The following is a 17,396-nucleotide window of genomic DNA, read 5'->3' as shown; positions in this document are numbered from 1 at the left end:
TATTTGACAATGAAGCTACACCCAAGGGGGTCACTTATATAATATAACAATGGTTTCATATTAATCTAATTGTATTCTCCAATGAAGCTACACCCAAGGGAGGTCACTTACATATTATAACAACAATTGTATATTAATCTAATAGAATTCGACAATGAAGCTAAACCCGGTGAATATTTTTAAGCTGAATTTTTTTCATTCCTTATCATTTTTTCTTGGCATTTTTCGTTATACTCTCGTATAATTACTATTTTTTAACCAGTTAATCACGTTGGAAACATTTTCATAACGTGTAAGATTATATATACCGACATTGAATTATTCTTGCAAATTTATCGATAAGAATTGTTTATTTACAGACATCGCCATTACTGAATGGTGACGTCACGTCACGTGACATGACTAAGCATTTTTCTAATTACGTATAAATATCATTAGATCAATCCATTATTACTACTTAAATACATTGGAAAAACGAAAAAATGTCACTTTTCTGGGCCCCCCCTGCAGAACATCGATCAGCTGACCCACTTCTGATGGTCATTTTGGGCTAATTTTTCGATATTTGTCATCCGAAGGATGGGGCTTTCATATGATACCAAGTTTGTTAATGTTTGTTTTTAGCAGACATCCAAACATATGCGCACACACACACACACAATTTGCCTTTTATATATTAGACTAGCAGGGCTACCCGGCGTTGCTCGGGACCGTATAAACAATGAAAAAACAAAAGCAGATATTGAACATATGTTTTATTCTTAGGGGAGAGGAATCTTTCATCTCAAGTTTTAGCGTTACAAACAAACATTTGTCTTTTATATATATAGATAATGACAGGTTTTTTGGGGGCCCCCCTCGAAGATAACTGATCAGTTGACCAACTTCTAGTGGTCCGTTTGACGTGAAATTTCGATATTTGTCATCCGGGTGATGGGGCTTCGATATGATACCAAATTTGTCAAGTTTGGTTCCGTCTTTCAAAAGTTTTAGCGTTACAAACAAACATACATACATACACACAGACGTTTGGCTTTTATATATATAGATAAAGATAATGTCGTTTTTTGACGTTCAACTTCATGTCAAAAAACATTTTTGCACCAACCTAATAGTAGAAAGAAATAGAGAAGATAGAGATATTAGTTTTTTTTTGTCTTCACTTATTTCTCATAAATTTATACACAGATATAATACTTTTAATGTATGAAAATAAAACGGTGAAACGAGAAATTTACAATACTTACCAATGTATATATTATGCGGTTTTCTTTTCTGGCTTGCTTATTTGTTACTGTGTACCGTCAATCTGTACGTGTTTCAAATGGTAGGAGGAAGGGGAAATAACATAAAGAGCAAATGAGAGAAGTTGCGGGAGGAGGTGAAGAACATAAAAAATAAGACCGAGAGTAAGAGAGAGAGAGAGAGCAAAAAGGGAAGAGAGAGTGAAAGGAAGAGGTGACAGAGAGAGAGAGAGAAAGAGAGAGAGAGAGAGAGAGAGCTCACACGCATACAAAAATGTCCTTTTTATGTGATAGAGATTTTTTTGGTTTCGTTTCGCGAACAAATCCTTTATTTTTTTTCTTTGATTTCATTTATTTTATTTTATTTAAAATTTGCAAGATCTGTGAAATAATTATTGGAGTATCACTTAAACAACCGGAAAAGGAAACCGCTGTAAATTATTGACGTGACTCAAGTAAGCTTTAAACTCCGCAAAGAAAATTACGATAAATCTTTATTATCACATGTTTATCCCATAAAAAGGTCAAATCATAAATTTTTGCGATTACACGTAAACAGCCTGATAAAATAACCGCAAAAACGACCCCTTAAAAATATGATTTAAATGAAGGACCATTTTCCGATAAAATATTGAATGCAAAACGAGAACCAATATGTTGCACAATTAGCGATAAATCGAGACGTATAATCGTATGGTTTCTTAATTTTAGCACGGGAAAATTGGGGAGGAGGATTAAAAAAAAATTAACCCAAATTTTCTTTTGTTTTACTTAAACATGGAGGTAAGAATTTTATTTTTAAATATTTTTTCAATTACATTTTTATATCAGAAACTAGAAAATAATAAAAAATATCAACAATCACGTAAAATACCCGTTTTCGTCTAAGTAAAAGTACGTTAACGTACTTCACCAAATAATCTACTCAATAGGAATCAAGGGTATAAAAATATTTTATTTTAAACAATCTCTAATCTTACCCTAAACTAAGATTTAGTTCGCAAAGTCTGTTTAGTTCGATTCGTACTGTGTAGAACCATTGAAAGTTGGTTCGGTTTTCTCTAAAAATTAAGCACTGCTTACATCTGCACATTTCTGGATACCTATTCTAAAAATAAATAAATAACCCTAGTCTCCTCCATTCGCGCACTAAAACATTTGGGGAAGAAGAGGGAACTGAAAAATGTATCATACAGTATTAAATATGGTTTCCCAACTTTAGTTTATAAAGTAAAATATAAACTTAGTTGGCACACACACACATACCTCCATCTAGCACGAAGTTTAATTTCGCTGAAATATTAAAAAAAAAATGATTTCACATCTCCATATCACTATTAAATGGCCCGGAGGTAGGTGCTCATTTTACGTTCAAACTATATAGGATAGTGATTCTCCAATCTAAATGCTAAAATATTTATCAAAAAAATTTTTTTTGGTAATTCTTTTGTTGCTAGTTAAATCCTTCTTCCGAGAAACGCCGGGAAACGGGTCCTGTTAGTATCTAATGAAAAACAAATGTGATCAAAAGGACATCGGAAAAGAAAAGGAAACGGAAAATTAAAAAATGTAAAGATTAAAACGCCGCATGATCTGAACGACGAAAAAAAAGTAAATGACAAATTGGCCCTCCTAAAATGAAACTTATTAAAACAAATCTTCATAAAAAAATTTGTATTCAATTTTGTACACTTGAATATTGAAAGGAAAAATCTTTAACATTTACGCGAAAATTGTTGCAAAGCCGAAGAATAAAAAATAAAAAAGAAAAGAGTAAAAAAGAAAAGAGTAAAAAAGAAAAGAGTAAAAAAGAAAAGAGTAAAAAAGAAAAGAGTAAAAAAGAAAAGTTCATGTACCTCAGTATAGAAGAAGGGATGCGTTTCTAAAAAAGGTGATAGGTAATTACTTACCAATAAGCATCAGAGTTCACTGCTAACCATTCTTCATACTTTCGTCTTCAGATCATCCTCGCAGTGATCTCAGAAGAACCGGTTTCTTATTTTAAACGAAGTCCGATTACTGAAAGAGATAGAACCAATAGACTCCAAATAGAGTGTGAGGTTTCAAGAGATAATATCGTGACCCTTGGACAATTGTGTAAATAATGTGGAATAATGATCGATTGAAAAAAAGATAGCATGTAAGAAAGATGGAATAAGTGAAATTGAATAGAGTTTTTATCTCATTCTGATAGTTTTGCGAGACGAGGAACAGAGAAACAGACAGCGAAGAGGAGAGAGAGATACGAACAGGAAAGGACAGAGAGAGAGAGAGAGACAGAGAGAGACGAACAGGAAAGGGCAGAGAGAGATACGAACAGGGAAGAGCAGAGAGAGAGAGAGAGAGAGAGAGAGAGAGAGAGAGAGAGAGAGAGAGAGAGAGAGAGAGATACGAACAGGGAAGAGCAGAGAGAGAGAGAGAGAAAGAGAGAGAGAGAGAGAGAGAGAGAAATACGAACAGGAAAGGGCAGAGAGAGAGAGAGATATACGAACAGAGAAGAGTAGAGAGAGAGAAATACGAACAGGGAAGAGCAGAGAGAGAGAGAGAGAGAGAGAGAGAGAGAGAGAGAGAGAGAGAGAGATACGAACAGGGAAGAGCAGAGAGAGAGATACGAACAGGGAAGAGCAGAGAGAGAGAGAGAGATACGAACAGGGAAGAGCAGAGAGAGAGAGAGAGAGAGAGAGATACGAACAGGGAAGAGCAGAGAGAGAGAGAGAGAGAAAGAAAGAGAGAGAGAAATACGAACAGGAAAGGGCAGAGAGAGAGATACGAACAGGGAAGAGCAGAAGAGAGAGATACGAACAGGGAAGAGCAGAGAGAGAGAGAGAAAGAAAGAGAGAGAGAGAGAGAGAAATACGAACAGGAAAGGGCAGAGAGAGAGAGATATACGAACAGGGAAGAGCAGAGAGAGATAGAGATAGAAAGATAGAGAGAGAAACAGAGAGAGAGAGAGAGAGGGAAAGAGAACGAGAGAGAGGGAAAGAGAACGAGAGAGAGGGAAAGAGAGAGAGAGGGAAAGAGAGAAGGAAAGAGAGAGAGAGGGAGGAAAAGAAAGAGAGAGGGAGGAAAAGAGAGAGAGAGAGAGAGGAAGAGAGAGAGAGAGAGAGGAAAAGAGAGAGAGAGAGGGATACGAACAGGGAAGAGCAGAGAGAGATACGCGGAGGGAAAAGGAGAGAGAGAGATACGCGGAGGGAAAAGGAGAGAGAGAGATACGCGGAGGGAAAAGGAGAGAGAGAGATACGCGGAGGGAAAAGGAGAGAGAGAGATACGCGGAGGGAAAAGGAGAGAGAGAGATACGCGGAGGGAAAAGGAGTGAGAGAGAGATACGCGGAGGGAAAAGGAGTGAGAGAGAGAGATACGCGGAGGGAAAAGGAGTGAGAGAGAGAGATACGCGGAGGGAAAAGGAGTGAGAGAGAGAGATACGCGGAGGGAAAAGGAGTGAGAGAGAGAGATACGCGGAGGGAAAAAGTGAGAGAGAGAGAGAGGCGGAGGGAAAAAGTGAGAGAGAGAGAGAGGCGGAGGGAAAAAGTGAGAGAGAGAGAGGCGGATGGAAAAGGTGAGAGAGAGAGAGGCGGAGGGAAGAGGAGAGAGAGGCGGAGGGAAGAGGAGAGAGAGGCGGAGGGAAGAGGAGAGAGAGGCGGAGGGAAGAGGAGAGAGAGGCGGAGGGAAGAGGAGACAGAGGCGGAGGGAAGAGGAGAGAGAGGCGGAGGGAAGAGGAGAGAGAGGCGGAGGGAAGAGGAGAGAGAGGTGGAGGGAAGAGGAGAGAGAGGTGGAGGGAAGAGGAGAGAGAGGTGGAGGGAAAAGGAGAGAGAGGCGGAGGGAAAAGGAGAGAGAGGCGGAGGGAAAAGGAGAGAGAGGCGGAGGGAAGGAGAGAGAGGCGGAGGGAAGGAGAGAGAGGCGGAGGGAAGAGGAGAGAGAGGCGGAGGGAAGAGGAGACAGAGGCGGAGGGAAGAGGAGAGACAAATGAAGAAGATAAAGAAAAGGAGAGAGAGCAAGATGCAATAAAGAGAGAGCAAGATTTAATAAAGAGAGTGCGAGATGCAATAAAGAGAGAGGGAGAGAGAAAGAAGACAACGGCGGATAAAGATTACTATAAGGAATAAAAGAGACAATGGGTAGGTTCTGATAATGTGCACGCCGTTAAGTTCTTAGTAAGCGTGCCCGCAGAATTCATTTCATCTCTAATGTAAATCTCACTTGTCTGTTTAAATGTATGCATGTATATATGTATGTATGCCTAAAACTTTCGACAGAGGCAGCGGATTTTCACGAGATCGGTATCGTCTTGAAGCACGAATCTTCGGACGATAAATATCGAAAAATTGGCTAAAACATTAATTCTTTCACCCTTCACTGGGCACTTTTCTACAAGGAGGGGGCGGTTTTTGCCGATATTTTCGAAAGTCATCCCCTTTTTTCGATTGACTAGCCTTAATTTAAACCTTCGCCACTTCCGGTTTGGCGATGGACGCAACAGCAAAGATGTCACTTTTTTTGTCACGTTCTTTTTCTTCACGGTACGGCTTCCAGTCACGTTTTTCTTTTTTGTTAAACACGCACTTCCAAACACCCGAGCAACGCCAGGCACTCAGGCTAGTAGTAAGAGCTACTCGATTGCAAACTCATCTTTACTAGACATTTTTTAAATTCTGGAGTCCCAGAGAAATTAAGATGACCAAAGTCAGTGCTACAGTTATGACAGAAAAATGGTGTTCAAGTCTTATTCTGATAGTCTTTAGTGTTTTATGTGAATATGAGTGATGTAATAGTGATGATGTAATGATGGAATCCAACGCGGGTTATGAAATTGGTATTCAGTTCACTCCAGTCCATCGCATTTACTTCATTGGAATAAAATTGAGAAAAGTATGTTTCTAGTTATTTTCAGCTCTTGGGAAGGTGTTTGACAAATGGTCTCTAATATGTATTTGTTTCGATATTAATAACGGCTTGACCTACTGTTTAATTGGCAAATGAAACTCACAGCTAGGAGGAAAAAGAGGAAAAGGGAGGGATAGGAAAATGAGGAAGAGACGGATACGGGAACGGCTGGATAAATACATTTCTATTTCCTTTAAAAGTAATAGAATTAACGTGACATCATCAATAGAAAGCACTGCGAGCAAACAAAGTACGGACAGTTTTAAACGATCATTATTACTGCTTCAGATCTTTTATTGGACTCTTTACGTTGACGCACTATATATGTTTACAGATATGTTTGAAAATATGATGGAAATCATAAATCTATGACGTCACGTCAAAGATTTGTTTACAAGCTCAGTTCGTAGAACATCAGATTGACAATCTCAAGGTTTTAGTTTCGATTTCCGGTCACGCCATGCATTTTTTTTTTTGATAACATTGGCCAACACATTTTTTGGTGCCCAAGCTGATTTCTGTGATTTTTTTTTTTATACGGTGGTCACCACTTATCAAGGCCTGGAAGCCACTCAGGGATAAGGGTTATTGCAATTACAGTACTTTAGTGCGGAGATTTAATAAAGTGTTTACTTAAGGGGGCGGTTCATCAGGAATTTGTTTACGTTGGACTTTAAGACATCCAGGTTGTAGTCAGATGGGAAGCAGGCAGACGGAACAGAGTTCCACAGGCGTGCAGTTCTAAGAAAGAAGCTTTGTTCATGGAATCTACGTTTTTATTTAGGCACAGATAAAGAGTGGGGAAAAGTTTTGACAGTGGATTCAGCTAGACGGGTGTTTTTCGTAAAAGATTGGCGAGGGGGAACCAGAGATTGGAGTTCAAACGAGTACCTGCCATGGAAATAACGATAAAACAAAGATAGACTCGCAACGCCTCTTCTGTGGGAGAGAGGTTGCAGGGAAGAGAAAAGGGCACCCCCCTACTAAGACACGAAGTCTATTTTGTACTCTGTCAAGGCAGGATAGGCTGTTTTTAGCCGCTCCTGCTCAGATCTGTTCCGTCTGCCTGCTTCCCTCCGGACTACAAGGCTGAAGCTTAGATGACAGTTTAGGATCTATCAGATTGACGACTCTCTTTTGAACCTTGTCCAGGAGTGAGAGATTAGTAGCAGATGCACCAGCCCAAATGTGACAACAATACTCCATACATGGACGAATAGTTCTGTTTGATGAAAACCGGTTTTCTTTTTTTTTTTCTTGTTGCATCTACTAGTTGACCAGTTGTGTACAAATCCCAAGAGCGATAAAAGTCTTCTAGCATGTCTAAAAATAACAATGTTCAACAAGCGAGATCGAAGATGCGCCGCTGTAAAACTCATGCTCACCACCGATCCAAGTTATAATAAAAGGGCCATTGCGAGCACCCTAAAAATGCAAGTCCGGACGGTTCACCGCTTCAGGTCACAGCTCAACAAAGTTTCCGCCCACGGTTATGGTCTTTGTTGGGGTTTCTAGTGAGGGCTACATCATGCCACTTTACATCTTCGAAGTCAGCTTGAAAAGTCAACACCAAAGTGTACCTTGATGTGCTGAGTGTGGTTATCCTTTGATGCAATCAGGTGGTCGCTGGCAGACCCTTGGTATGGCAACAGGACTCGGCAACGGCCCACACGTTCAAAGAGATTCAGGCTTGGCTTCAGAAGGAGAGCTACGATTTTGTACCCTTCTCTCACTGGGCCTCCTCCTACCGCGACCTGAACCCGCTGGACTACTTTATTTGACCATACGTCGAGAACATTACCAACAAAACCTCTCACAACATGAAAGCCAGCCTGATCGCCCCCATCTGCCGAACCACCGCCGGCACTTATGGAAAAGCCATGTTTCCAGTTCCGGGTCCGTACCGAGGTGGTGATTGAGGCTGAAGGTGGCTATATTGAATAAATGTCAGCTCTAACATATAATCAAGTTATCTGAATCGATTTTTTCAATAAAAGTTTTAAAATAAAACTGTAGTGAAAGTTTTGTTCAAGGCGATAAATTTATCGTTCCACCCTGTACAACAATGTTTACGCCTCGAGGTCCAAAATAAAAATGCTTGAACTCGTTTCTGCGCAGCCAGATCTGACGCATACACTCGTCTGAATTTATAAAAACGAAAACATTCTAAGCGAATTAGTCCGACTTTATAAAAATTGCCGTTTTCATTCCACCCTGAATGGTATAAAAGCCAGAATTTTCTTCAATAACCAGTTGAGCTCCAATCCACGCACCGGCGTCACCTCAGCGTCCCTCTGTAGAAGCTAGATCTCAACTAACGCACAACGAACACACAGACGCACAATTCAAAAACTCTTCCATTATTGTCTGCTTATTTAAAACCAATTTATTTATTGAAATATTCGTCATCGAATTTTCTGATATGAAAACAAATGAACGTTGACTTTTAATCATAACTTTTAATGAAATATAATTTGTATAATTGTGCAGAAGTTTTGATTACAAGTTTCAGACTTGTGTAACGCACGGCCCTTAAACTCTCGACTTCGACATCTCAGCTAAAGAATTACCATTGTTTTACAAGGACTCTAAAAATATTCACGGACATTCTGTTTTTCCTATTGCTGTAAACTTCCATTTTAAATATCTCTTGGGAATTTATGCCCCTGAACTTTGCTTGGGTCGATCGTATATTTCTCTCGTTTTCTTACATTTAATTATAAACCTAGGACTCTTTTCAGTGAAAAGATTTCTGAAACCGGCTCGCCCCCAAAATACCTCTCCCAAATCAAAACCCCTTGAAGAAATCCTTCAAAACAGGAAACCTTCAAAATTGGTAAAGTATTCATAGTAATAACTACTATCACTACAACTACTATAAAGAACCACCCTTTACGCGTAATTAAAGCTAAACGAAGTTTCATTAACGGAATTTCTTTAAAAAACCTTCCCTTTTGTGGAAGATTAAATATGGCCGTCTACAAATCCACTGTCAACAAACACTTGTCGAACAATCCTCTTAAGTGATCAAATTTTGTTCATTCAGTTCATATGCTTCAATCGTCTCGTAGTATTGTTCATCATCCAACTGACAACCTCATTAACTCTGAAAATGAATTTTGGCTTTAGTAAGTGGTGCCTGATTAAGTATAAAAGTTATGAATCAATAGATCATATTTCCGATTATGGCTTAAATAGCAGTATAGACAAGACTCCGCCATTAATTCTATACTTACAACGGTTCCTTCACTAAGTTTGCAGACATTTTTCTACAGGCATTTAAAATTGTCGAAGACTCTGGAAAATTCAGTATATTATTGCTATACATCTTGATGAGATGACTGACCAATTTTTATGATTTCAGGTTCAAATGAACAGCTACAGCAGGAATTGGAATACACCCTACTAAAGCCCGATTGCCACAGCTGGTAAATTTAAAAAATACCATCTGGACGTGAGAACACTTTAGAAGAATGATATACAATAAAATTCTGTTTTAATCTTGGAAAAATGCCTCACAACCGTATGGAATGCTTCGGACTGCTTTCAGACCATTTTGCATGAATCGAGCACCAGTTTTTGAGTGGTATAAGAGATTTAATGAAGGCAGAGAGTCTTAGGGATGATGAGGTGTGGGAGGAGAAAGGAAGTATGAACGCAAGAATTGATTGGCCAAATAAAAAATTTCATGGATAAAGACCGTCGTGTGTCTTTAGAGATGATAAGTGCATAGTTTGATGTTAGTGTGGGAACTGTACACACAATTATTTGCAAGGAACTGAAGATGCAGAAGATTTGCACGAAGTTTGTCACAATGCACCAGTCCACAACTCCACCCTTGTCACAGATTATTTGACCAAGATGGGCATCAAGACAGTTTCTTACCCCTCCCCATAGTCTTGCTCCTTGTGACTTTTGGTTATTCCCTAAGCTTAAGGAAAACTTTAGAAGCTGTTGTTATGAGATACTTGAGATGAAAAAGGCTTAGATGAGGGTGATTGGCACGCTCACATTCGTTGTTAAAACGATACAATACCTGCATTGTAGACGGAGCAGATAACTTCGGAAGAACTAGTATATCAATAAAGGTGTTCATCCGGAAAAAGTCTGGAAACTTATTTACGGCACCTCCTAGTCTAAGAGAATGAAATTCTCTGCTTTTTTTCTGGTATGATTTCCAGTCGGCTGGGCTTCTTGTCACTGGACTGATTGTCGGTTTATAGTCACACAAGTTCTATTTCCCCATAGAATCCATATACAAGCCATCCTTACAGCAAGTATATATAGACTAAAATGAGTGTTAATTTCGAGACCGACAGGGTCAGTCATAAAATATGTACAGCTTTAGTTCTTTAGAATAGAGACAGTAATCAGAATATCAAGAGATATAGCTGTTAACACATATACAAGTACTTACCAATGGTCTCTAGAGATATACTTGTAATTAATTATACTCGCTAGTAAAAAATATGCTCACTATTTTTGGTACTGCGTATGACGAATTTACAAAAAAAAAAAAAGATAATGTTCGGGAGGATGATCTCAAAACAGATCAAAACGACAGTCTTTTTTGCAAAAAAGGAGTAACTTATGGAGAGATGGTATCATGGGCACATAGCAGATACAATACGCCCTTCTGAAATTGATCATTTAAAGATTGTAATAGTATAGATTCGGCACCAAACAGATACCAAATTCGTATTGTTAATATAATTATTATAAAATACCTATTTCGATTTAGATCGTCGTAGGAAGACGATTATAAACAAGTTCCAGAGATAATCAGTCCAATATATTTATACACAAACAGATAAGATAAAGTATACTAATGTATAATAGATAGCAATAAACAGACACGGATTGAAAAATAGAGATCAATTGATCGGGGTTGACGATTACATTGTAACTACTTAGCGCCTATCTTTTTCAGTTTCCTTCTATCTTTCTTCCATCAAAATGCATACATCCACGCATGCGCGGATCTCAATCTGAACATATTTAACCAAGACAAAGCCTAATCGTTGTTGAGCGATAAACAAGATTAACCCTTTTGTCTTCGGCTGCCACTGATGTCTGCTACTTGCATACTGTGCTGTGCTCTTACTGTGTTTTTAATCACGCGAGACAAACAGCAAACGACAAAAGAGTCGAGCAGTGCGAATAACAGCTAACTATTGCACATCGTGCCATGTCCGATGAGGACAATGGAACCCGGAAGTAGACAAAAGATATCTGGCTCTCATAAAAAAATATACATTCATATTTAAGAATCACCTGAAATGCAAGGCCATCAACAGGCATTTATCTCCAGAGCAAAAGAGGTTATGTGACACACCCTTCCATCACCAAGATGTTGTCTTTATATATTCGGATTGTCATCGATTAAACACCATATCTGCATGTATTTTTTTTTCTTACTCATAATCTCCCTAAACAAGACATTACCACTGCAACCTAAGGAGATACTGTGGATTAGGGGTCATGCCTACAGTGACATTCTAAGTAGGGAGTTGAGCAGCGAGATGTCTTTATATAACATTTAAACTTCTGCATGTTATTGCAATCAGAGAAGCCGAGAACAGGGAGGGAATTCCAAAGTTTAGCTGTTTGATAGAATGCACCAGTAGAGTACAAGGCTCTCCTATGCAGGGGACACGTGGGGTCTTGCTGCTCGCCAGAGGTATTTACATCGAGGGACACTAGTGCTAAGAGTTTATCGGAACCCATTCCATAGTTTTATTAGATTTTTAAACGTTTTAGGCTGGGGGTTTAATTTCTGTGTAATTTTAAGGTAAAATATTATCACTTAAATTGTAGAGGACTTTCTGAATCCTAGCATTTTTGTTATCTTATCGATTGAATACAAAACTACTGGGGCCTGTGGAAATTCCAAAGGGGACACATTCATATGTAATATATTGATGTTGGCATTCTGTAGATGTTCAGCGTAAATTGGAGACGCTCTATTGTTGTAGATTTTTTTGTTAAAACTGCAAAAGTACTTATATAAGTTATATATTATAAAGTTGCAATATAAAAAATAAATATCCATATGACTTGGGTGCATCAGCTTGAATCGAAACCGAAACCAAAACTCATGAAGAATTCTTGGTAAAATTATTTATTACAAGAAATGGAAGCCCATAACAATTAAACGACAGTCACTCGAATGTAAGCGTGACACACAAAATAAATAACACACACACTATCCTATTAATATATAGATGATAATACATATGTGAAATAATTACAATAGAAAAATGCGAGCACGTAAAGTAATATGGTTAAGCTTAAACATGGAAAAGTAAAGGACTAGTTGTTAAAACTGGAAAAGAAAAGGATAAGATATTCTAGTAAAAAACATAATAAATTTATAACTTAAAATATTGTAGCATTAAGAATTGATTATATAATGTTATAAATTGAATTTTTAAAATTCTTAATGCTGCAATATTTTAAGTTATAACATCATCAACACGGCTCTTGCAATTGCTTTGCTACTTAGCATGTGCTTGACTGTGTGTTCAGCATGTACAAGTCCAGAAAGTTCTTGCAATCCAGAACCTGTCATCAAATGACCAATTGACCCCAGCAAGCTCATCTGTATATGGAGCCCACCCAGTCGCAAGACAAATGATTTCAGGGGATTGTAACTAGGCTATGACTCGACCATCATCATTGCTTTGTACCGAACAGGCTAATCAAATGTTAGAATTGGTGTAATATTGTTTTCCTTGGCTAAATCATTAATTTAACATAACGAGCACACACAGGTTGGGTTATCAGGGTCCATATCGATCATTGGCAAAAAAAAAAAAAAAAACTGTGGCTGATTTACCAGGGTATGTTCCTTCGTGCACCGATTACATAAGATCTAGCCATGCGGGACTGGATGACTATAAAATTAGTGAAACCTCTCAAAGGATGTCAATATTAGCAGTGGAATCGAAAACTTTCTTGGACTGGAGTTCTTTAAATGTCACTGGTGATTTGTTGGTGCAGTGTGTATCTAGGTACTTGATGTTGATCCTTCCAACCCTTATATCTTCTGAAAGGACCTGAATCCTTGGAACTGGGTTTGCTTAAACTTTCCTGGGCATAAAAGATGCTATGATGCCCATACCGTGGAATGTGTTGTGTCCATAAATATTCCTTAAATTATGGTCCACATTATCAGTTGCGAACTGCATAAATTCAGTTTCAACAGGGGAAAGAGTTTCAGCGTCATGAACAAGAGCAGCACTTTTTCCGAATTTCTGGACTTCCGAGTAAGATGAAGAATAGACATACTGATTCAGTGTCAGTTAACAACCTCGATCCAAATTGGTCACGCATGTTCATTGCTTAACCAAACTGCAAAGTTTGAGAACTCTGGGTTTAACAGCCTGCATTATCGCTTGATCTATTAATACAAATTTAAATCATTGCATCCAAGTTAAAAACCTTTGTTAGTAATTTGTTTGAGGTTCAGCCAAAAAATCAGCTAGATTGACTGGATTAAAGATGTCTCTGCACACACTGTTTTAATACATTTTGTTGCGTTCAAAAATAGGCAAACAACACCCTGAATCGTTGAGGCGTTTTAGTTTTTAATCGACTGTGAGAAGACACTGCATCTACTTTTAAGAGAGCTTTCTTGTTGACAAATATCCATGCAAAATTATTATTATACTATTTTCTGATATCTTCAAATGATCCTGCTATCACAAGCAATTTTAATATATGATTTGCCAAAATTCCAGTCGAACTTCGGAATTTGGACGGGACATTGTGAAAATGACACTGAAGATGAGAACAGAAGTCCAAAGAATCCAAATACGAATAACCAATCCTCATCTAAAAAATTAACATTTTACATTATATCTATTAAAAAAAAAAATCAGTTTCGTTAGTTTTCTCCATATAATATTTTATTTTAATTTTTTAAAAGAAAATTCTTATTCCGGCTAAGAAAACTGTTGATGTAGAGAGATTTGAAGCGCCGGTGTCTATCAGTATAAAACACAATGATACCGTAGTAATTAAATTATCTTTTAAAATGATAGTAAAAAGTTATTTAATATTTTGCGCACTAAAAATCACTTACAGTACTACTTTGCAAATTAAGTTTAGTGAAATATTTTGGCATTCTTAGCAAATACAAAAATATTTATTTTCTTCAGAGCTGATTATGTTTTGAAACGACTTGTGTGTGAGTGAGTGAGTGAGTGAGTGAGTGAGTGAGAGAGAGAGAGAGAGAGAGAGAGAGAGAATCAGTATTTTTGCAAATGGTTGGTTTATACTTTATTTGAATGCATATGTCGTCCTTCATTGTGATTATGCAATTCCAACAAGACGACGCTACAAACCCGACACGGGACAAGGAGGAAGAAGCAACCTTAAATTTTGCTGTCTCCCATGATTGAGTTAAACAGAGCAGAGAAGGAAACGATAACTTAAATGCCAAGGTCTTATGAATGACATGGAAAGAAACTGGAATACTAAGATCTTCATCATTCTAATAAATATAGGAGCAACCAGACTCCTATTTTTTTTAAAACTACATGGCAAATATACTCCGTGAACCAAGTGCAAGAGGGTAGAAGCAGTTGCACTTAAAATGACGATTTCAGTCCTAAAGATTTCTCGGTTGGAACGTCTTAGATAGCGGGTGAATGTTTGGCATCCGGTATAATGCCCCATCTCCATATAGAACAAAAATTTAAATAAAGTACCGACATTACAATATTATAGATTAATTTATCCAGTATCAATTATCTATGATTGCACATGCTAGTGTGCATTTCTATGCGTGTGTTTTTTTTTTACACAGTGATCACCACTTGTCAAGGCCCGGAAGCCACTCAGGGATAAGGGATATTGCAAGTACATTACGTTAGTGTGGAGATTTGATGAAGTGTTTAATTAAGGGGGCGGTTCATTAGGAATTTGTTAACATTGGACTTGAAGACATCCAAGTTGTAGTCCGGAGGGAAGCAGGCAGACGGAACAGAGTTCCACAGGCGTGCAGTTCTAAGAAAGAAGCTTTGTTCATGGAATCCACGTTTTGATTTAGGCACAGATATAGAGTGGGGGAAATTTTTGACAGTGGATTCAGCTAGACGGGTGTTTTTCGTGAAAGATTGGCGAGGGGGGACCAGAGATTGGAGCTCAGACGAGCACCTGCCATGAAAATAACGATAAAACAAGGATAGGCTCGCAACGTCTCTTCTGTGGGAGAGATGTTGCAGGGTAGAGAAAAGGGCATTCCCCACTAAGCCACGAAGTCTATTTTGTACTCTGTCAAGGCATGATAGGCTGTTTTTGGCCGCTCCTGCCCAGATATGGCAACAGTATTCCATCCTTGGACGTACTTGGCTTTTATATAGATAGAGAATTTCATCAGTAGTGAGATATCTTCTGGAGCGGTAGAAGGATCCCACCATCTTTCCAGCGACCTTGGCAACAGACTTGGATGTACGTGTTCCATTTCAGATCAGGAGTAAAGGTCAAACCCAGAAGCTTGTCAAAACACGGGGCCCCACCCAGACGAGAGCTATCCATCACAATTGATGCCAGATGGGGATCAGAGCGTTGATGGTGTAAGGATAGGAGTTTGGTTTTGGATGCATTAAAGGTAACCAGCCACATCTTCCCCCACTGAACCACGCGCTCGAGATCAGAGGAGAGAGAATCAGAGAGAACTTAGTCATTTACAGCCTTTGATGTGTTGCCGTAGATGGTCGTGTCATCAGCATAGATGTCAACGAATGATTTAAGTATGTGTTTAGGGAGATCATTGATGTAGATCAAGAAGAGAGTTGGGCCCAGGATTGACCCCCGAGGGACTCCAGCATTTATATTGCAGGCCTCCGATTTTTGTCCATCTACCACTACTCTTATGAGCCTATCGAAGAGAAATGATTTAATGATTGAGAAAACATTTCCAATCATACCGTAGCTGGAAATCTTGTACTTGTGTATACCAACATATGTGAAAATATTTCCCTTTTCGGTCAAAACATGACAATAATCGACTGCGGGGTAGTATCAATAAAACTGCACATGTGTAACACACAAAATATTAGATTATAATTTTGGTTCAATTCCTTCTCTTATTGTATGACATTTTTCCCTTTTACCTTGCTATATAATTAATAGCATGAAACTAAAAAAAGTACGTTTCATAGCCCAAGCTTAACAATTAATGAAATTAAAAAGAAAACTTATCATTAGATTTACAGTACTGATGTTGCATGCTCGTGCATGCTAGTGCCCGTTTCTACGTGTCTTTCTATGTGTATATGTCAAAACATGAGAATATTCCTCTTTCCGTCAAAACAAGAAAAAAAAATGAAAATAAAAGATTGCCATTAGAAAACGCGTTTCTCAAGTACAAATACATACTTAAATAAGAATAGAAAAATGAATTTAAAAAAAAAACAAAAAAACAAACACCCCCCCCCAAAAAAAAACAAACAAAAAACGTTCCAGAAGTAATGCCTCAGATTTTTATTTAGTCCTAATGGATCAAAAGGAGTTGCAAATTGCTGTGTTATGATGATTGAACTTATGCATTCATGACCTGAAAGACGAACTTTTCTCTTGCAAATATTAACGATGTGAGACCAAGAAAGCAACACCTGTCATGGACGTGTATCAGAAGTAGAGATACGTCAATGAATTCCTGGCAAAAGCGCATTAAAAATGGTGGGGACTATGTAAAAAACTATTACTATTATTCGAGTGTTTACTGAAAAACAAAACAAAAATAAACAAAACAAATAAAAACAATGCTAAAAAAATTGTCCGATAGATAAGTTTTCTTCACACTATTTTTGTTACATTTTTCGTTGGTCTTTGAAATGTGAAAGCAAATTTACAAAAATTAATAGACTTGCATTAGCATAGATTAAAATAAAAACTGCGGTTACTATATATTATTCAGATTTTGTTTTCAGATTAATGCCAGTCAAAGACACTTATGATGATCCGTATTAATGTGAATATGGAATAAAGTATTAAAACTACACATATTTATACATTATATATGCAACATGCATATAGTGTGTGCTAGGAGATGCTGGACGAAGCGTATTAGTATCATCTAGCATCTTTTAACTAAATCTATTCGGTTATAAAATTATTTGTCTTCATTTGAGCTTACCGCTAATAAGAAAATTGAAGATCATTTGTCTTATCTTATCAAATATTTAATTTATTCTTTTAAAATCTATATAATTTTCCACGCACTAGGCGGCAGATACATTATAATGCTATAGTATCGCATAC

The sequence above is a fragment of the Euprymna scolopes genome, chromosome 3 (assembly GCF_053919585.1).
Source record: "Euprymna scolopes isolate OS-2025 chromosome 3, ASM5391958v1, whole genome shotgun sequence".
Lineage (NCBI taxonomy): Eukaryota > Metazoa > Mollusca > Cephalopoda > Sepiida > Sepiolidae > Euprymna > Euprymna scolopes.
The sequence above is the reverse complement of the archived record's forward strand: the minus strand, read 5'-3'. Positions refer to the sequence as shown.